The 21,621-nt window shown below is 49.9% G+C and overlaps 1 protein-coding gene across 9 annotated transcripts in view; it reads left to right on the top strand.

Moving 5' to 3' along the window:
• CTIF (cap binding complex dependent translation initiation factor) overlaps positions 1 to 21,621 on the top strand; it is a 289,871-nt gene that overhangs the window by 14,721 nt on the left and 253,529 nt on the right. For 7 of the 9 annotated variants that reach the window (XM_046671007.1, XM_046671006.1, XM_046671005.1 and 4 more), the window contains exon 2: positions 14,758 to 14,899. The gene's annotated coding sequence lies outside the window, so the exon portion shown is untranslated. Of the gene's footprint in view, positions 1 to 5,351; positions 5,587 to 14,757; positions 14,900 to 21,621 lie in introns of those variants that run through there. The other 2 variants (XM_046670999.1, XM_046671003.1) reach the window with 2 other exon arrangements.

The following is a 21,621-nucleotide window of genomic DNA, read 5'->3' as shown; positions in this document are numbered from 1 at the left end:
AGTTAGTACACGTAATTGTCAGAAAGATCATTTTAGCATCAAATGTACTGCAATAAAGAATGTGCTCGTTGACATCCATTCTCCAACCAATGGTAAAGACTCTTGTCTAAAGTTAACTAAGGGGTGCCTTTTAGAACTAACTCATCCTAGTAAACCTGACAAAGTTTTGCTACGCAAATTCAGATAATCTATAAGAGTTATGCTGAAGTTGAGACAACCACTTGTAACACTGGACTCAACATTTTTAGGCCAGAATATTCTCTTCCATATTGTAAGCGATGGTGACCATATTTTCTGAACCAACTGTCAGGATGCATGTTTGAATATTTGAAATCAGAACTTCTCCCAACTGTCATCTTATATCTAGATCAGGACTCTGGAGTCTCATTCTCAAATTTGTCAAGATGCTCATACAAGTTCAAAATTCTTTTTTTTAATAAAAATATTGGTCCTACCTTCAGATCCTCCTGAGACGTACTTTTTTCGTTCTAGTTTCTCCCAGAATATCTTAACTCCTTACGATTCTGCTCCCAGTACGATGTGTGTGTGGGTTTTCCACACCCTTGAACAATTCGGTGACACCTGCTGGGTGTCCTACAATTCAACTCAATTCTGACCTTAGCTACCTGGAGAGACTGTCAGATCCCACAGGGAAAGGACTCAGTCCCACAAGACCTCCCCCGCCCCCTGCAACATCAGATGCTGTGCTTCTGACTGACTGACGATAGACTGGAGGTTCCAACGACCCCTCCTTGGGTTTGGTTAATTTGTTAGAGAGGCTCACAGAACTCAGATGGAAGAGATGCATAGGGCCAGGCATGGGGAAAGGGCACAGAGCTTCCATGCCTCTGGAGCAGGCCACACTCTGAGGATCTCCAAGTGTCCATCAACCTGGAAGCTCTCTGAGTCCATCCTTTTGGGTATTTAGGGAGGCTTAATTACATAGGTATGATTGATTAAATCATTGGCCATTGGTAATCGAGTCAACCACCAGGCCCTCCCTCCTCCCCTGGGGGTCAGGGTGGGGGGTGGGGGGGGACTGAAAGTTCCAACCCTCCAACCATATGCTTGGTTCCCCTGGCAACCAGCCCCCGTCCTTAGGTGCTTCCAAAAGTCACCCCATTTACGTAAACCCAGTTATGGTGGAAAGGGGTTTGTTAGGAATATCAGGACACCTCTGTCACTCTTGTAAATTCCAAGGGTTTTAGGAGAAGATCAAATATATATTTCTTATTATAAATCACAATATCACACTGCTTTATGAATATAACAGAATGTTAAACCTGGGGTCTGCATTCCCCTCCCAACCCCCAAATTCCCAAGAAACAATATTTTTCTGTCACCTGTGGGAGCAGATAGCTCTGTGACCTGAGTAAATGATTGAAATTTAAGAGCCTTTTCTAGTTATTATTGCTGTGTAGCCAACCACCCTAAATCTTAGTGGCTTAAACGATAATAATCCTTTATTCTGCTCCTGAGTCTGCAATTTGGGCAGTTTCCAACAGGTGCAGCTCACCTCTGCTCCACACAGCATCATCTGGGCCAGCTCACTCAGGGCCGGAAGATCCACTTTCAAGATGCTCATTCCTGTGGCTGGCATGTTGTGCTGGCTGTTGATTCTTCTCCATGTGGGCTTCTCCATGGGGCTGCTTGGACTTCCTGAAAGCATGGGGGCTGCCGTCCAAAAGTGAACATCCCAAGACACAGGAAGGAGAAGCTGCCAATTCCTTAAAGGTTTGGCCTGGAAACGGGCTCATGTCACTTCTGTGTACCATGGGTCAAGCAGTCACCAAGTCCAGCTCCGAGGAAGAGACAGACCCTGCTTCTGGATGAGAGGAGTGTCAGAGATTTGGGGGGCGGGGGGGGGGGCATGTCTTAAACCACAAGAACTGGTCTCACAGAAGGGGAGTGTCCTTCCTTCTCACAGACCTTCCCAGAGACTTAAATTTCATCTTCTACTTGCAACCTTTTGTGGAAGATGAAAAAAGAAATGTTATAAAACCCTGTTTGTATCATTTGAACTTAGTTATAGTTAGTGTCTTGTGGGAAGTCCCTTTTATCTTCTAATTCTTTAGCAAGTGTCTTCCCCTTGTCGTGGGTATCTGGGCTTCATTTCATCAGTCACTCCCAGAGTTCCCTGGAATGCAGAAGTGCAGGTGGCCTTCCTGGTGGGGGTCGCTGCCCCCTGATTGGTCCTTCCAGTCCTTCCATCGTGGTTGTCTCCCCGCTTGTTGCTGGGCCATCCATACTTATTGGCTTTCTCAGAGCAAGACCCTGTGCTGGCTGCTGGGGGACTACAGAGATGAATCAGGAGACACCCCACCCCTGTGCCCCACCTCAGGGAGCCCAGGGTTGTATCATACATGGAAAGCAATGGCCTGTGTCACTTTGTCCTCTTCAGCTGGCGGAACGCAATAGGAGCATGTCTGCTGGGAATGCAGCGTTCATACTTTTCTCTCTCTTTCCGGGACCCTTGATTTTAGAGAGTGCCCTGGTCTAGGAGGGCAGAGCCCTGGGTTCCAGCTATGCCAAATACCTCCCCACTCGGCTTTCCTCACCTGTAAAATAGGGTATTTGTCTGGTCCGGGGGCCAGCAAACTGCGGCCGCAGACCCAAGCCGGCCCCAGGCCTTTTCCTAAGTGACGTTTGTTGGAACACAGTCATGCCTGCTGCTCTGTGTGTCCGCGGTTGCCTTGGCCAGTGGCAACAGAGACCATATGGCCCACAAAGCCTAAATTAGTTACTCTCTGGCACTTTACAGAAAGTTTGTGGACCCCTCGTCTAGAAGAATGGTCTTCAAACTTCATTTTAGCCACAAAGTTCTTTCTTCAAATAACTTTAAAATTTTTATTTACCAATCAGTCTGTTCTTCTAACAGCGTGCCAGGCATTGTACCAAGTGTTTTAAAATTACTGACTGATTTAATCCTTTCAAAAACCCTATGAGATGGGTATTATTATCATCCTAATTTTAGAGAAGAGAAAATTGAGACAGAGTTAACAGAGAGGTTAAGTAACTTGCCTGAGGCCACACAACTAATAAGTGGCAAAGGCAAGATTCGAATTTAGCAGGCTGGCTCTGGACCCATGGTCTTACCTGCTGCTCTGTGCTGCTGCTCAGTGGGGGCCTGCTGTGAAAACTGGGTGGAGCGGGGCCTGCTGACTAGAACTGGTATGGGGCTGGTCAGCATCTTCCCCTCATCCCTCGGCTCCTCTCTCTGCAGCCCCCAGGGCCCTCAAGCCATATCTGACAACCTCTGGAGGCTGTAAGCTTAGCAAATTAATAGGGTTCTAAGCTTGTGGAGGGGACTTTAGCTTGTTCTGGTTTCCACAAGAGGAGTGGATCCTTGGGTTGGGAACTCAAGCAGGCCTGGCCCCATAGAGCACTGTTCACTGGGAATGAGGACTCCAGACAAATACCACTTCTAGGTGACTGTAATTATGCCCAATAAAAATAAGTGCTCAGAGACCAAGGTCCACCTTTCAGAACAATAACTGGAAGAAGGCATCTTTCAATTAATTGCAATGCCCCAAACAAATATAAAAACCGGTAAATCTATCTGGAGCTGTTCCCGGGGCTAGAGTGATTGACCTCAGAATCACACCATAAAACTCAGCAAGGGCTGCCTTCCCACACTGAATGTCACCTTCCCAGCTCCCTGCTACCGAGAACCACAAATCAGCCCTCAGGTGTTAAGAGACAGCAGCCATGTTTCTTGGGAAGGTGGGGGGAGGGGGGCCTGGGGCTACAGAGGGGCCCTTGGGGTCTTCCTTGTATGCAGATTACTGTCTTGACTGAGCCCCCTTTTCCCGTAACAGGCGTCTTCAGGGATGAAAGGCAGCCTCCCCTGCCTTTTGGGGCAGAAGCGCTCCTAGGAGCTGGCAGGTGAGGGTGGCTCAGTTTTGCTGCCTGTGGAAAGCGGACCCTGATCTTGGTGTGGTTTAAAGGTGACTGGCGTCTTGGAGGAGACGTCATTCTTTGGTGTTTTGGCTGGTCTCTACAATGGCGCCTATTCAGTTTAGTGATTTAAGAGGACTTCTGATTCCTATGGGCCCCCGTCCCCCTGGCCTGTAACTCCTCTGCTGTACAGAAGGGTCTCTCCTATTCTCAGGTTTTTGCTGACCCTGCCTTTTCTCCTAGGTTTGTGTCCCTGCCTGCCTCAGTGGGGCTACAGACCCCCTGTAGGGTGTAGGATGGGCTCTTTCTAAGCGCTCCCCTCCTGCCCCCTCCACCAGACAACAGCACACCGGTCCCCACCCCCACAATGGTGAAAGGCCAGAAGGTTCCAAAGCGAAAGGGGCTTTTGTAAGAGTGGCTGGAACCCCTTCCTTTCCCAGATGTTCTGCCGGCCACCTGGGATGCAGAGCAGGCAGGGGCCTTGCAGGTCTGGGGGGCCAGACTGCCTGTACGGGATGGACGCCCTGCTGGGGTGGGGGCCAGTGGGGTACAGGTCAGTGCAACAGTCCTGGGGCAGCTCCATGCGCTCCAGACAGCTCCTTCCCCAGGCCTCGATGAAGGTCCCCAAAGCCTGGCTCTCCTCTAGCTTGTCCTAGAAGAGTATTTAATCTCATTCACCTAATAATTAACTATAGATGGAAAGCAGCAGGTACTTGAATAAAATGAAATTGTTTAATTTGGGGGAGATATTTTGGAAAATAGAAGCTTGGTTCTCATTGAAGATACCTCATTAAAATGTGTGGTTGTGTTTTTAACAACTTAAAAAATGTCATTGAAATTATGGTGCCACCACTGCATTAAAATACATTTGAAGACAAGAACCGTCCCCGCCGATTCCTTGATGCTGTGTTAATTTTTGCATCTTTTATCCCTTTCCCCTTTAACAGCAGTTGGTTGATTTGCAGTTATGTTAAATCCTTCTGTATACTTAATTAGCTTGTTTTTTATTTGTTTCAAGTCCCGTTTGTTACTGATGTCACGGGTTTTCCGTGGATCCAAGCTTCCCGGCTCTGTTGCATCACTGCCTTCATCAGCAGCACGTTCTCAGCAGAGTATCTGGTTTCAGTTTGTGCTTCCGGCTGTCTGTTGTGGGGGTGGGGGGCCGCTTTTCCTTCCCTCCTCCTAAAGGAAACAGCTGAGAAATCGCCAGGGTTGTCGTCCCCTTAAATAACACCAGCTGCCGCTCCTGTGTGTCGTGTGTTATGAATTTACCAAGTGCCCTCCTGCCTTGTGTGTGGGGTAGGCAGGTCTTCTTATTGTCACTCTACAAAGATGCTCCGAGGGATTAAGGCCCCAGCAGGGGGTCACAGCTGACACCGGGACCAGAGCCACGTCCTCTTGTGCTCGATCCTGTGCTCTTTCTGCCACACCACAGGACCACAGGACCAGCCGTAGACACCAGGGACGGGGCCTCTGTGCTTTGGTCCTCTACAGTGGGGATAATGATAGTGCCTGGTTCATCGGGCCGCTGGGAGGCCGAAGGAGCTGTTAGATATGCTTAGGATGGTGCCTGGTGACAATACATGTGAGCTCTTAGGAGCGGTGGTAGAAGATCCCCCCATGTGGGGGACAGCCGGATCACATGGCTCGGGCACACCATCCAGAAATGCAGCTACAACCTGTGCCCAGGTAAGCCTCACACGAGGTGAGAAGGTTGGGCCCTCCTGTGTGACTTTGTGGCTGTCCCGCACCGTGCGCCTCGTGTTCCAGCCTCCAGAAGTCATGCCCTTTCCTTCCTCAGGGCAGATCGACCAGGAGGCCAAGGGTGGACACGAGGCTGCTTGTAGAGCTGGACTGACGATCTTTTGCGGAAACACAGGGCCCTTCAGGCGGGGATCTTGGCGTGCTCTGCGGGCTTTTTTAACCCATAGCGAGTGTTGCCAGCCCATTTTACGGACGGAGGCTGCGGTCACCTGGCATTGTGGCTCCCAGCCTTGCCTAACTTGACACCTTCTCGGTGTCACCAACTATACGGGCACACACAAAGGAGTAAAACCATCAGCGGGGAAGTGTGTGGTGTGTAAAGAAAGAGGGGGTTCATTCGTTCATTTCGCCAGCATGTACTATAGTAAGCTGGGGTGCGGCTGTGAGCGGGACAGAGCCTCCTGGAGCTTTGTGACCACGACTAGCCACGCTCCAGCGCACGCTGGGAAAGGGGAGAAAGCTGGGCCCAGGGCTGGAGGGCCGGGAGGGGAGTGGTGTCTGGGGTGAGGGCAGAGTCCTGCAGGAAGTGGGGGTATACGGGAGGGGGCAGGGGCGTGAACTGTTTGGGGAGCCCCAGGAGGCCTTTGGGCTGGAGAGGAGCGAGCAAAGGAGAGCGTGCAAGCCAGCCCACCCTGCCGCGAGGACCCGGATCTTGGATGGACCTGGCCTTGGACTCAGTAACGTAGGAAGCCTTTGGAGGCTGTGAGTCGCATGCGCTGAGACGGGGTTCGGGGGGACGGGGTGCTGCGGTATGACCTGGAGAGCAGAGCAGCTCTCACCTCTGACCCTGGCACGGGGCTTGGATTTGGGAACCTCCAGCATCTGCGTTTCCGGCTTATCCAGGAGCCTTGAGGCATGCTGTTCCCACTGGGGACATTCCAGTGACCTCCTGGAGTTTGATGGCGCTCTCCCTCCCACCGCACAGGATCGCTGAGGGTCACAAAGGAGGGGCCTGCCTCCTTTGTGCTTTTGGCAGAATTCCCTCTCCTGATGTTGAGCTTCTGGAACTCCATATTTGCGCCCCTCTCGGTGAGCGGCACATAGTAGGTCTCCCCAAAGCTGTAGGAAAGAGATAGGAGCTAAAACCCAAAACTAGGTCCTGTGACTGGCCAGCACCTCGGGGAGGCACTTAAGAGGGAAGAAGTTGAGGTTTTCATGGCCAAGATGGGCTTGGTGTGTGTGGGGTTTGCCCTCACAAGCGTTGGTGGCAGGGACGGAGGTCAGTCCATCCACGACACAGCGGGGACGTCCTTGCCTCGCCGTGGGCAGCCACCCCATTCCCAGTTTTGGAGGTGACAGCTGGGCCAGCAGCTACTGCCTTGGGGCCAGCCTCTTCCTCTTGCGTGCCGCTTTGGGATGGGCATTCCGGTTCTTTGGGAAGACTGTGGAAACCTCCTTGGCGATAGCTCTGGGTCGCTGACGAGAGGGGCTTTTTAGAAGGGATCAATAATGCTGGAGTTATGCCTAAAGGACAGGGCTTCCTGGGCACTCCTATTTGGCTTGCAATACCCCACGGCCAGCGGCCCACCTCACTCAGGCCTGGCTGAGAGACCATAGGTTTGGATTTTCATTCAATCATTAAATTTTTAAAAGTCTATGAAATGGATAGTCAAAGAGTTAATAGTCTCATTTATTCGACTAACTTGTTCAACAGATGTTTTTGAGCAGCAGTTATGTATCAGGCTTTTTTCTAGGAGCTGGGAATACAGCAAGTGAACAAACTTCTTGCCCTTGAGGTCTAGTCTGATAACAAGAGGTCGTCCTTAAAGAAAGACTCTGGAATCTGTAAATAGTAACTCCTGGAGTTTGCATAGGCATTGGTTTAAGGATCATTAGCTTTGTGAGGGAGAGGCAGGGACCGTGGGGTAGTTGGGATGTCCAGGGACACAGGGAGGCACAAGCAGTGTGGCTGGAGGCCAGGCAGACAGCATGGACAATCCAGCACTCTTGCAATGTGGCAGAAGCTGGGAAGAATGAGCTTCTGTTTACCAAGCTGAGCTTGTAAACAGCTATTTCTGAACATGCTTATGTTGTGGAGGTGACTTATGCCTGTCTCGTCTTCTGATAGACCAAGTGTTATTGAATAGTTTCTTTGTGTCCAGGTATACGGGGCTGGTGGGAAGGTGTGCTCCCTGGCCTAGGGACTAACATGGTTAAGCAATTTACAAACAAAATAAGGGCAAGTCTGTTCAGAGATACCTCGTGTGGCTGGACCTGAGAGCACTGTGGAAAGACCTCAGTGACAGCAGTCAGGGAAGGCTCCCTGGAGGAGGTGGCTCCTAGGCTAGTCGGAAAGAAGTGGGGAAGGTGTTCTCAGAGGGGTGGTAACATATGAGCATGGCTTGTGTCCATCAGGCAGCATGACTGGTCTGTCACAATGGAGTTGGCGATGGAAGGGGACAGAGGTTAGAGGGCAGGGGGCACTGCAGACCAGTAAGAGTTTGATGTGATCTGTACCTGGGAGCCATTGAAGGTTTTGCAGCAGAGGAGAAATCTGGTAATGGTGATGTTTTCGAGTGTCTGTGGTGTCAGCGATGGTGGGAGGGAGCTGGGAGCAGATGAACGTGAGTCCAGAGAACCTGGGTCTTGCCCAAAAAGTCACAGGGTCACAGATAAATCATTCACTTTTTTTTTTGCTGAGGAAGATTTCTCCTGAGCTAACATCTATGCCAATCTTCCTTATTTTGTATGTGAGCTGCCACCACAGCATGGCCACTGACAGACAAGTGGTGTAGACCCATGCCTGGGAACTGAACCCAGGCTGCCAAAGCAGAGCATGCCAAACTTAACCACTAGGGAATGGGGCCGGCCCCTACCTCACTCACTCTTTGTGCCTCGGTTTATGTCACCTATAAAATGAAAATAAGATTTCTAATCCTGGCTATTTCACAGATTTGCTGTGAGTCTTAACTTTAGGAATATATGTGACAATCCTTTAGAAAAAAAAAAAAGTAAAGTGTTAATTCAAGAGAAAAATCCAGGCTAGGGGTGTCAGGATCCCCTTCTCACTCTGACTTCCTGTGCCTCGGAGATGGCAAGAAGTGAGAGAGAATCTCGTTTCCTTGTGGGTAAATGACACGGTCCACACGTCAGAGAACCGAGGAGAGGAGTGGGCTCCCGAGCATCGGCCATGTTTGCATCTGACCCCACACCACGCCCTGTGGTGGGGAAACTGAAGGGACCTGAACCACAGCCGTGTCAGCACTGGAGCCTGGCAGACAGGACAGGGCCCTGACACACGCTCCTGTGTCAGTGTGTGGGGCCACCGTGCCCCAGACTAGGGCTTAAACAGCACAGATTCTTTTTCTTACGATTCTGGAGCCTAGAAGTCCAGCATCAAGGTGTCGGCAGGTCCGGTTTCTCCCGAGGCCTCGCTCCTTGGCCACTCCTCTCCGTGTCCTCACGTGGTCTTCTCTGTGTGTGTGTCTCTGTCCTAATCTCTTCTTATGAGGAGACCAGTCCTGTTGGATTAGGGCCCCTACTAATGACCTCATTTTACCTTAATTACCTCTTTAAAGGCACAATCTCCGAATACAGTCGTGTCTGAGGTCTGAGGTACTGCAGTTTGGGTTAGGACTTCCGCCATAGGTCTTCCATGAATTGGGGGCGGGGGACACCGTTCAGCCCATGACACGTTCTTTCAGAATTTCCAGCGTGTGCACAGTTGAGTGGAAACGCTGGAGGAAAAGGGGAGTGAGAATTGTGAAAGTGCTGGGAGCCGTCAGAGACCTGATTTGGGGGAGGTGGCCCCACTGAGAAATATGACAAGATGGACACAGATGAGTGAATGATTGGCATGCCTGACAGGCTTGAATTAACTCACTTAAGTAAACTTCTTCAACAAAAACCCCGGAATTTCAAAAAAAAGGTCGATTAACTTGCTTTATAAAAGATTTCCTAACAGGTTTTCTTTAAATACTCTGCCTCACTAGTATACTTAAAAAGTGATTTGATTTAATACCATGTGACTAAAGTACTACGTTCTCAGAGCCTGGCCATTAGAAGCAGGAGAGACGGCCTGTAATTAAAATTTTGCTGAACCTCCCTCCTCCGGAGACCAGCTCAGTTCACAACAGTCGGTAAAGCGGCTGAGGCACTGGTGGGTCCTTCCCCTCCAGGTAAGTGCGTGCAGGCATCTGACCAGTCCTGGGGGAGGGCGGCACCGACGTCTGGGCTCCTGCCGAGGGCTGGGGCGCGCATCCTCCTGTCCTAGGAGCCAGCTTTGGATCTATGCTGGCAGCAACCCAACCAAGCCCTTCTTGACCTTTGTCACTGGGGCGCAGTGATCTTGGTCCCCTCTCAGTTCAGAGGGCAAGGAGACGCAGACCAACAACTACTGAGTGTTGTCCAGACCTGATATTAGCGATCTCAGCCTGCAAACATTTGACTCTTCCCAGAACTGCAAATGTGGCCAAGTTGATTGTTGATTGACCAACTTCCAGTCTTCCTTATAAGTGGGGCACATTGCCCGGCACCAGGGGAGAAAGCAAAGATCAGAACGAGGCCTTTACCCACCCCCGAGGAGGGTAGAGCGTGTCTGACCCGGAAAGTGCACGTGTGACTGATCCATTTGCAGGAGAGCATAGAAGCCGACAATTGTCGGGAGGAAGAGCACTTGTCATCTAGGGCAGAGGACCTGGGGCTTCGTAAAGGCACTTGCTTGTTGGGTGTTAGATTCTGTCCTTCCATCATCAATATTTATTAAGCATCCCGTGTGCCAGGAACTGTGCTGTGTACTGAGGGCCATGGGGTAGACTCGTGGCCAGAGAGCCTTCAAGAGCAATTCTAGAAAGTCAGATACTTCGTCCCTGCCCTGGCGGGACGCACAGACTAGTGGAGGAGACAGACAGTCCCACGCAGAGTGGAGAAGCCCAGGGCACCGTGGGAGCCCCTGGAGGGGCGCTTGTCCAGCCGGGGGAGTCAAGAGGGCTCCTTGTGGAAGTGCTGAGTAAGTTGAGAGCTAAGTCAAAGGATGTAGGGGGGTAAGTCTGACCAAGAGGTGGGGACAGGCATGTTTCAGGCAGAAAGAAACTTATATGCAGAGGCCTGGTGATGAGAATGTGCATGTGTGGGTGGTGATTCAGGTACTTCTGAAGACACAGATGGCGAGGAGAGTGGAGGGAGGTGAAGAATGGGGCTGGACTGTGGAGCAGAGGCCAGAGTGTGAAGCCACACAGGTGGAGGTGAGTAAGCCAGACCTTGCCCCAGGGTTTGAGATGGACTTTGGGGTAAAGAGATCCTGTGATAGGTGTCTTGGGCTGGAGGGCCCACATTGCTGGGCAGGCTAGATGCAGCCTCCCCCTTAGCCCCAGCCTGTCCTGTGTATGGTGCTCTGAGGTCTGCTTCAGACCCCTCATTGGCATCCAGGTGAGAATATTTGCTCTTTGATTCTGCTGTGAGGTTTGGATGACCTCCTCGCCCTTCACACTAAGCTGCTTGGCTATTTTCTGGGCTGTGGCTGCCTCTGTGCCCCTTCGTGCCAATGCAGATCTCTTCAGAGCTTGGTAGCCTCTGTTGTTTAGGATATATAAACCAACTCAAAGGACCCAACCCATGAGTATCAGTTAGTAACAGAGCCCAGAAATAAACAGTGCTTCAATAAGATAGGGATTATTTTTCTGTTGCATAAAAGAGGCCTGGAGGTGGGCTGGCCAGAGTTGGTATGCTGGTTCCATGGGACTTAGACCACTTCCATCTTTTTGCACTACCGTCCTCTGCATGTGGCCATTTTACTCAAGGGCACCTCATGGTCCAATATGGTTGCTGGAGTACCAACTGTCACACTCTCATTCTGGGCAAGAAGGAGGAGGAACTGGAATTAGTTTTCATTGGTTATCCCTATCTGCAAGGGAGTCTGGGAAATGTAGTTTTTCAGCTGAGTATTTACCCAAGGTTCTGTTAGTGACGAAGAATAGGAGAATGGATATTGATTGAGCAACTAGCAGCCTCTGCTGTGGCATGTTACAAGAGTGAGCCAAGGAGGACCAGCCGCTGCCCGAGGGCCTGGCTCTTTATTCCCTCTCTATCTGCAGCGCTCAGCCACGTGGCACACAGCAGATGCTGCTGAAGGGGCAGTGACTGAGACAATGACACGGGGGAAACCCTAATTGTGATTAGCCACCAACAAGCCAGGTGACCAAGCAGGTTGTATTTGGACGCGTCTCAGAGCAGCAGGACTGCATTGTCCACTTTACCATACCTAAAATGGTTAATTTCATGTCATGTGAATTTCACCTCAATCATTAAAAAAAAAAAGATATGCTCTGTGAAGTATGAAAGTATTGTTTTCACTCTGTCCCTATCCACCTTCCCCTTCCTTCTTGCCTTACTCCCTCCTAGAGGTAACAATTTTTTTAAAAACTTTGTTGTTGAAAATTTCAACCTGATGTAAAAGTAGACAGAAGAGTGTAATGAACCACTGGGTACCCATTGCCCAGCTTCCTCTGTTATCATCTCGTGACCAGGCTTGATTCTTTTCTGCTGTTCATTCGTCTATCCATGGATTATTTGAAGCAAATCCCAGACACCATATTATTTCACTTGTAAATAATTCAGTATATATTGGTAAAAGATAACTCTTTTTAAAAAACATAACCACAATAGATAGCACTTTTAATCATATTTTATTTCTCCTTTCAGTATTTTTTCATGCACTATGGGGAATCTAGTCTTATATTCCCCTTTCTTACGTAAGACCCTACTGAAAATGCTGTTCCATTCCTTGCTCCTTTCACCCAACAGAATATTCTGCAGATCTCTTCCCCATCAGCACATGAGAATCCTGCTTGTTTTTTTCCACGTGTGTAATATTCTATCGTACGGCTATACTGTAGTTTATTCATCCATCCTGAATTTCTGGATATTTGAATGGTTTCCTGATAGTCTGAGCTGGACGTTATGCAGACCGAGAGGTCAGAGGCAAGTCTTATGTGGCTGCTGCCCTCAAGGAGCCTGGATGAGGCAGGTTATCCAGAGAAACGAAACCATCAGGGAGAGAGAGAGAGAGAATCCTCCTGGGGTCCTCTGTTCTTCTCTGTGTGGCATCTCTATGTGGTTAGCTTGGGCTTCCTTCCAACATGGTGGTCTCAGCATAGTTGGCCTTATTTCAAGGTGGCTCCCTTCCCTCAGAACCCAAAAGTAAAAGCTGCCGGGCCTTCTTCAGGCTTGGGCCTGGAACGGCCATAATGTCACTTCTGCTGCATTTCTGAATATCCAGTCACACACTGGGAAGTGTGGATACTCTTCCATCCCCATGGGAATGTGAGAGAATGTCTGGATACTCAATAAATATTCGCTGTTTTATTAGACAGAGCACTGAGACCCAGCTCTTGGGGTAACTTCCCGTGTGACCTAGCCCAAGACTCATTCCTCTCTGAACCTTTGAAATGGGGATAATAGAAATACCAGCCAGTCACCTGCCTGCCTCCCAGGGCTGCTGCCAGGTCCATAGGAGGTTAGACAGTAATGGCTGTGAAAGGTGTTGACAGCTGGGCACGGCAGGGTTTGGGGAACCTCCCTCCCTGGAGCTCCCACCCTCAGACACGGCGAGTCTTGTCTCTGCTGCCAGGATTCCTGGGGGCAGGATCTAGGGGCGCAGGAGGAAGGTCCCAGCTCCTCCTTAGGTGCCTAAGAAGGCGACCTCTTGGGGTCGGTGGGTAGGGCTCAAGTCCAGTGGGTCATAAGGGGCCAACTTTTGCTGAGTGTTTACTATCCCCGGGGGGCTTCACAGTTCTCACATCTTTTCTCACATCCCCTCATAGTGGTTCTTTTGCCCCTTTCACAGATGTCCCCACATAACACAGCTAAGTGACAAAGCCCAGACTCCAGCTTGGGCCTGTCAGGCTCCAAGACCTGTGCCCTTTACCCACAAAGCTGGCTTGGCTGGGGAGAGAGACTCTTGGCAAAACACCAGAATTTCCCTTACTGTGAACACTGTCGACATTAATTAGATTAATTTTCACTTTTCTTTTGCTTTCGGGAGTTTAAAAGTGATGCAGTGGGATTACAGCAACACACCATGAGTAGAACTGAGAGTTCTGGTGTGAGAACCTCCGAGCCTGAGAGTCAGCCAGCTGCACGTTTATTTACCTATGTGCCTCTCTAAGAGGCGCCCCCTCACCCCACGAGGGGAGGGATGGTCAGTGGAGGCCCAGCCTCTTGGTCTGGCTCTGCTCTCCCAGGACGTTCTCTGCCCCCCAGGCCAGGACCGTCGCAAATGCTCCCTGCCCGGCGTGCATTTTCATCAAAGCTGCTTTGAGCACACGTCTGCGCTGGGTTGTGGCCCCAGCCCCAAACCCTGGTTATCTGGAGTAAATAAACGACAGCAACCATTTATGTGGTCCTCTCTTTCCAAGGTAAACTGTTGAAGTAAGGGTTTTGCTGGATTAAGGCCTCAGTAAATGAGATGCTTTGCCCAATCCCAGTCTTGCTTTTTCACCCCGGGGAGCCAACAACAAACATTTGTGGAGGCCCAGGGCCTGCCAGGGGGGCCTGAGCCGGAGAAACGTGTGTGGTGGAACAATTGGCCTCAGAGAGAACTCGCTGAAGAACAATTCGGGTTTGTGGATTGTCACCCTGACCTCAGACAGCAGCGCCTGCGTGCGGGGCACCCAGGAGTGCCCCTTGTCCTGGTGCAAGAGCGGGCTGGGGCGGACCTGCCTTCTGGGAGCTGTGGGTGTGTGGTCACTCATGCTGGGGCTGCCCAGGCCAGCGCTGACCTTTGGAAGGGCAAACATGTGGCCTTTGGGGCTTTGCCAGGCCTGTCGCTGGCCCAAGAGAGAAACACTTAATATAGCATGGTTTTTCCCTTCTCCCCCGGCCTGGCCGTTTTTACTGGGAAACCAAAAGGACCTAAGCATCGTGCACTAACTGTAGGGGGCCAGGCCCACTGGTACCTGTGGCCTCTCCTGAGATGGGCCTTCCTCTGAGGACCCTTGCCCGTCCCCCTGCATCCCGCGGGCATCCTCCCCTGGGACCTCACTCATTCACTCCTCTCGCTTTCCGAGTCCTCTTTGCACTTCTCTCCTTCAGCCAACACCAACACAAGAATAAGTAGGCGAAAAGCCACCTCTGACCCAAAACTCTTCTCTTTTCCAGATTCGCTGTGCCAGCTGAGGCGTCCCTGTTTAGTCCCGGACCCTGAGTCTCCAGTAAAACCCAGTCAAACCTGGTCCCGTGGAGTCCCCAGTACAGGATTTGTGTGACACAGACAAAGAAGACAAAGGAAAAAAGGACGTAGGTAGGATTCGGTCTGCTCAAACGCGCCTTCTGCAGTTCTTCTGTTTAGACTGTCATTCCCTCTTCTTCACAAGCTTGGTGTTTGGGGGTTTCAGGGTTTGTCTTTCTATGGTTTTGTTTTCTGGCTTTCTCCAGTGAGGGGAGAATGTTCTAAAAGGTTGAAATTGCTACTTATTCCTAAAGCCTTGAGAGCCGCTTCCGTGCAATGGGTGATCTTAGAGCCCTGTGTGTTGCAAGCCACGATAGCAAGCGGGCAGGCGGGGCCTCAGGGAGAGTGTTTTGAGGGGCGTTACTGAAAGGAAGTCGTTGTAACTGTTAAGGACATGCCATCAAAGAGCAAATCTGATCAGAGGGACATCTGTAAGGCACAGGTGGGAGGTCAGGCACGAGTCACAGCCTTTGTTGCCCCACAATGACCCAGGAGGAGTGGGGTCTGCCCAGAACCCCCATGTCGTCCTGTGACATCGAGCATGACAGGCTGGCCTGAAGAAGTCACACTGACTCTTGGGAACTGGAGGTTAGAGACGTGAGGAGAAAACCACAAGGCACTGTGGCTCTAGAAAGATGCTACCCCATCAACCCAAGGCAGGGAGTTTGGGTAAAATGGAATCTGACGTGTGTCCCTGCCTCAGGACCGGAAGATGGTGACGCAGTTGAAGTTTTTGAGGCAGGCATTGTCAAAAGCCGCATCCAGAAGAAATAGTCTTGTTCTGGGACCTATTCGTTTGCCCTAAGAGATGTTAATCCAGACAGAGTGTGGAGGATCCGATTCCTGAGACCTGTCCTTCCTTCCATCTGTCTCCTCTCCCGTCTGAGCCTCCTTCAGTCCTCAGCCACTATCGAGAACATTTTCTAGAAACACTATTTCCTAGAACATCACCACCAGAACATTTTCATCACCTCCTGGACCCATTGGCAGTCACTCCCCATTTCTCCCCAGCTACAACCACTAATCTACTTTCTTTCTCTATAGATTTACCTATTCTGCACACTTCACGGCAACGGAATTATATAATATGTTGTCTTTTCTATCTGACTTCTTTCACTTAGCATAATGTTTTCAAGAGTCATTCATGTTGTAGTATGTCCCAGTACTTCATTCCTTTTTATTGCTGAATAATATTCCATTATATGTTTATACCATGTTTTAATTTATCTTTTAATCAATGGGTGGACATTTGTGGGTTGTTTCCATATTTTGGCTATTATGGATAGTGCTCCCATGAACATTCATGTGCAAGTTTTTGTGTGGGCATATGTTTTTAATTTTCTTGGATATGTACCTTGGAGTAGAATTGCGGGGTTACATGGCAACTTATGTTTAACCTTTTGAGGAATTGCTGGACTGCTTTCCAAAGTGGCAGCACCATTTTACAATCCCATCAGCAATGTATGAGGGTTCTGGTTTCTCCACATCCTCACCAACACTTGTTATTGTCTGTCTTTTTATTATCGCCATCCCTGTGGGTGTGAAGTGGTACCTCACTGTGGTTTTGATTTGCATTTCCCTAATGACTAATGATGTTGACCACCTTTTCATGTGCCCTGTAGTGGGAAAAGCTCAGGTTTACCTGTTCATCTAAGGGATACTGGCCACTTGTATATCTTCTTTTGAGAAATGTCTATTCAAATTTTTGCCCATTTTCTAATTTGGTTATTTTATTGTTGAGTTGTAAGAGCTCTTTATAGGCTCTGGATGTTAGACCATTATCAGATACATGGTTTGCAATATATTTCTCCCATTCCATGGGTTGTCTTTTCACTTTCTTGATGATGTTTTTTGAAGCACAAATGTTTTTAATTTTGATGAAGTCCAGTTTGTCTTCTTTATTTCTTCTTTCATTGCTTTTGCTTTTATTGTCATAGCTAAGAAGCCACTGCTTAATCCAAACTCACAAGATTTATTCCCATGTTTTCTTCTAAGAGTTTTATAACGCTCTTATGTTTAGGTCGGTAACCCATTTTGAGTTAGTTTTTGTGTGTGATGTGAAGTAGAGGTCAACTTAATTCTTTTGCATGTGGATATCTGTTTGTCTCAGCACTGCCTATTGAAGAGACTGTTCTTTCCCCATTGAGTTGTCTTTTTTTTATCATGCCTTTTTCCTACTCAGAAATAACTGTTGGCTCTCTCTCCCTCAACCTTCTCTCTCTCTCTCTTCTCTACTGCTTGAGGGGACTTCCATGCAGCCCAGGGCCTGGTCTCAAACTCCCAGGATTCCTTCCCAGATGGATCTCTGCTTACTTGGGTCTCTTTATGTGTTCTTCTGTCTCCCTAGATGAGAGTATTCAGCTCCTTCAGGGGAGGGGTATGAAGGAGGAGGTTCATGTGACCCAAAAAACCCACAACAATCTGTTTTCTTTTCACACCTGTATTTCTGGCTCCCAAACCAGATGTAAGCTTTCCCAGGCATGACCCTCTTGCAACCCCTCATCCTTCAGTGCAGTGTTCACTGATTGGATAATTAAATGAAGGCTTCTACAAGGCCTCTGACTGACAAATGGCTCACTAAAGTGTTAGTCCATCCACCCATTTACCCCATCTACCCAGCCATCTGTCCATCTACCCATCCACCCATCCACCCAGCCACCCATCTACCCACCTACCCCATCTACCCATCTACCCATCTATCTGTCCATCCACCCATCCACCCATCCACCCACTCATCCACCCATCCATCCATCCATGCATCCGTCCGTCCATCCATCCATCAACTGAGAAAGAAAAGGACTGATCGCTTGGTTCCTGTCTGCTGGCAGGGTCAGGGTGTACTACAGATTTGTATTGTTATAAGCTCAGAATTAATCTGATCATCCAAGGGGTAGCCAGTTTACCAAAGGCTGGCATCTGAGTTTACCTTGGCTGTTGTCCCTGGCAGAATGCTTGGTGAGGGTCATTGGTGCAGGGGCCCTTTTGGTATGTGAGGGGGTCCCCTCAAGAGGCCAATAACACATCTGTGACCTGGTGAGCAAGACTTAGAGCAGAGGGACAGGGTGGTCTCAGGGGCCCCCTTGTTCCACTCCAGGGATATTTCTGTCTAAATTGTAAATTGTGCTCATTAGAATTTAGAGCCACAGGTTGGAAATGGAGGCTGCTGAGAAATTCTCACTGTCAGGTACCCTGTGCAGACCACTGGCCTTCAGCAATAACATCCTTGGGACCTCGAGTTCCATCTCACCTTATATCAGTTACATTCTATGCATCCTGAAATTGGGCCCAGTCTGAACCACTTGGGTCCCCTGACCCCTTGGTGGAAGCACCTCACTGCTATTTGGGAAATAGAGTTATTGACCCTGACACATCCTTCAGGGACACTCTCTGACTGGGGATTTTATTCCCAGGTACCAGCCACAGTTTGCCTGGACCACCTCTCTTTCTGGGTGCTCAGGTCCTATCTGTCCCAGTGTGCCAGACTGCTTCTCCCGTCATGTGGTGTTCTTTCTTAGGGTTCCTGTTCTCCTGCCCTGTGGGTTGGTCTCTATGTCCACTCCTTCTTGCCCTTCCAAGTATCTGGGGTCTGGCCTGGACCTCAGCAGAGGAGAGGTCCTTGGGAGGCCCTCGGCAGCACATAGATTCACGGGGGGCTTAGATAACAAGTACCCCGCTTGCTGGAAGCAACAGAGCCTTGCTCATCTAAGACACTGTCTTGTATTGCTCCCGAAACGAGAGCCTCTGCAGTCCTTCTGACTTCTTCCCACTTACCAATGAGTCGCCATAACTTTGCTATGTCGTCACTCATTCCCTCTTCAACATCATGCCAGCACCAGCTTTCCAAGACTTATTTTTATAAATTTCCCATTTCACAGTGAAAGAAGATGAGACAGCAATACTCTGTTTTCACAAATACCGCAGCTGATTTTTGTAAAAATTTTTGATTTGTTGTAAAAATCCTGAGATCTACCACATTCCAGTATGAATTGCATAACTTATCAGCCCCTTGTCCAAAAATTACGCTTTGCTCCTTGTATTTTCAAAAATAATTCTTGCTACCACCTTAAGTTTGTGGATTTTTGTTTGGCCCTGCCCCTCTCTTATCTGCACGTTCCAAGAGCTTTTCCCATTTCTTTTTCTTTTCTGGCATTTCTCTAACCACTGGCATTTCCTGAGGGAAGCAGAGCAGAGGAATGAAGAGCGGTTGGTGAGGGGAGGGGATGCTTTCTCTGGTGGCAAAAGTGGAGCAGAGCAAGTGGCTGGGATGATGCGGCTCCCCATCCAATTTGCTCCTTTGGATCAAGCAGCCAAGCCACCCCCTTTACCTCATTTCTTTTTGATTTTTTTTTTTTTTTTTTTTTGTTTGCTTTTCTTGTTGCTTGCGTAGGGCTTGAAAGCTGGAGTGCATATCCATTCTGCAAGTGTTGATTGAACTCTAGATATGTACCTGGTCCCCAGGAGGGTGTTATCATGTGTTGCCAGGAGGAAAGATGGCAGACAGGATGAAGTTTAGGCTCCACGCAGGGGAAGGTATGATTAAGTGGCAAAGGGTATGGTTTCAAAATAAGTGCTGGAGACTTTTAGAGAAACGGAGCTCACAGTGGGCCAAAACAGGGAAGGCCTTGTTTCTGAAGTGGGTGCAGGGGCCCTACAGGATGGAGGGGTTGGAGTTGGGGAGAGAGGGACCCATTTGGAGGGAGAGAGTATCACTTTTCTTTTCTCTGGGGGACCTCCTTTGTGACTTGGCATCTGAGAGGCCCTAAGGAGAGGGGCCCCAGAATGAAGCCTTCCAGGGAGCAGGAGGTGGGGCCCAGGTGTGTGGGGTGGGTCCCCTGAGTGCAGCCTCTGCCCAATGGGGAACCATGATAAAACTTTACGAAGACGAACTGACAGCTTCATGGGGCTGTTTGGGACGAATCCTGAGACCCAGAACCTTGTGTAGACAGAGAAGCCCATGAGGAGCTGGCCCTGGTGGGCCAGGCAACTGGCGCAGGGAGACAATGGCAGCACGGATGGCATAAAGATATCTGAGGGAATAAAAAGGAAGGGGTGAGATCGAAAGACCTTCCAGTGGGAGACCCCTCAGGCCGAATGCCTGGCTCTAGGGGTGAAGGAGGTGCTGGGGGATGGTGTTAATTCTGTAAAGTCCTCTGGGGCCTCCAGCAGACATGGCCTCCCTGCCACCCCTGCCATGCCCTCCTGCGTCAGGGTCCCCTCTGTGCCTTGAATGGGCTTCTGGAGCACAGTGGGTTACGTCGACCTGCCTGCTACGCACTGTGTGCTTTTTGGCACAGGGACAGTCATGGCTTCCTCCACCGGGTTAGCGAGTAGTAGCCGTGGCAGTGATGGTGGGGGTGGGAGGACCAGTACCAGTGGTGGCCATAATATGATCATTTGAGTCCTTACTATGTGCTAAGCATTTTGCTGGCTCTAGTTCATTTAGTCCTTACAACAACCCCATGGGGTTAGCCCCCTTTTACAGATAAGGAAACTGATGCATAGAGAATTAAGTGATTTGTCTGAAGTGACACATCCAGTAGGGGGACGAGCCTGGACTCAAACCCCAGACTCATGGCTCCAGACCCCTGCTCGCTCTGTCCCTCGGCTCCACCCTCTCTCGGAAGAGAGGGCCTTCAGTCCCTGTCTGTTGAATCGCATCCATTGTGCCATTTTAGAGCTGGGCAAATGTGGATCAGCACCTCCAACATGCCTGGGGAGGTGCCCCTCCCTCCCTCTCCATGCCATGTCTGTGATGGTGAGTAAGAGAGGAGAGAAGAAACGCTGACCTTCAGGGGGCACCTGGGCAATGGGACTGGACGGAGCCAGAGCACAGCCCCAGTTGCCCCCACTGTGTGACTAACCCCCACCCCACCTGGCCCTGGGGGACATCTCCCAGCCCTAGGTGAGTCGGGCCCGTGGTGCTCTAAACATTGGTCCTGAGAGATTCCTAGGCCTCTTGAAGGGCAGAGAAGGACCAAGGGGTGGACTAGGCAAACAGAACTCCTAACTGGTAGTCTGTGGAATTGGATGCTGCAGAAAATTTTAATGAATGCCCTGTTACCTTAATTTTCTTAGAGTGTGAAGTGTTCAGGCATCACAGGGACAGGAGTGATACCAACCTAAGAGAGCTTTGAGTTCAGGTTGCATTATTCTTAGACTCATAGATCGGCAGGGGAGGAAGCTGGACTATTTTTAGACGACGCTGTACTAGTTTTGTAATTAACAGACAGCGTGCCCCCCTGCTACACGCTCTCCTTGCTCACGCTTTGTTGTAATTAGTGTTTTAATCAACTTCAAACAAGATCGTAAGGTCTTTGTGGGCCTGGAACATGCCTGCCTCCCTCACTGCTCTGTCCTCTGTGCTGGGCACACGAGAACGATGGGCGGATTAATTCCAGCTGGAGGGGTTGTGGGAGGCGCCAATGACTGGGGAGTTGACCAGTGAGAAGTTCGGTAGGTGGCAGGAGCAGCTTCACCAAAGCATAGAGGGACAGGAGGCGTGTAATGTCTGGGAAGGGCAAGTGACAAGGAGCACCGGGACAAAGTTGGGGACTGATGGAACGAGGCAGGACAGGTGGTGCCTTGTCGTTAGGCAGCAAGGGCTGAGAATGCATGCTTTGTCCAAAGAACACGAACGGAGTTCTGACCCCGGTCTTTCTGCAGACTGGGCCTCTACTAATCTGTGCAGAGCCTTTGTCAGCACTAGAAAAAGGCCTCCCTTATCTTGGTGGATGAATTTCGAAGAAAGCAACCCCTTTCCCTTCCTTCCTCTCCCCCCAAGGTGGCTGTAGCCT

The sequence above is a fragment of the Equus quagga genome, chromosome 9 (genome assembly GCF_021613505.1).
Source record: "Equus quagga isolate Etosha38 chromosome 9, UCLA_HA_Equagga_1.0, whole genome shotgun sequence".
Classification (NCBI taxonomy): Eukaryota; Metazoa; Chordata; class Mammalia; order Perissodactyla; family Equidae; genus Equus; species Equus quagga.
The sequence above is the reverse complement of the archived record's forward strand: the minus strand, read 5'-3'. Positions and strand labels throughout refer to the sequence as shown.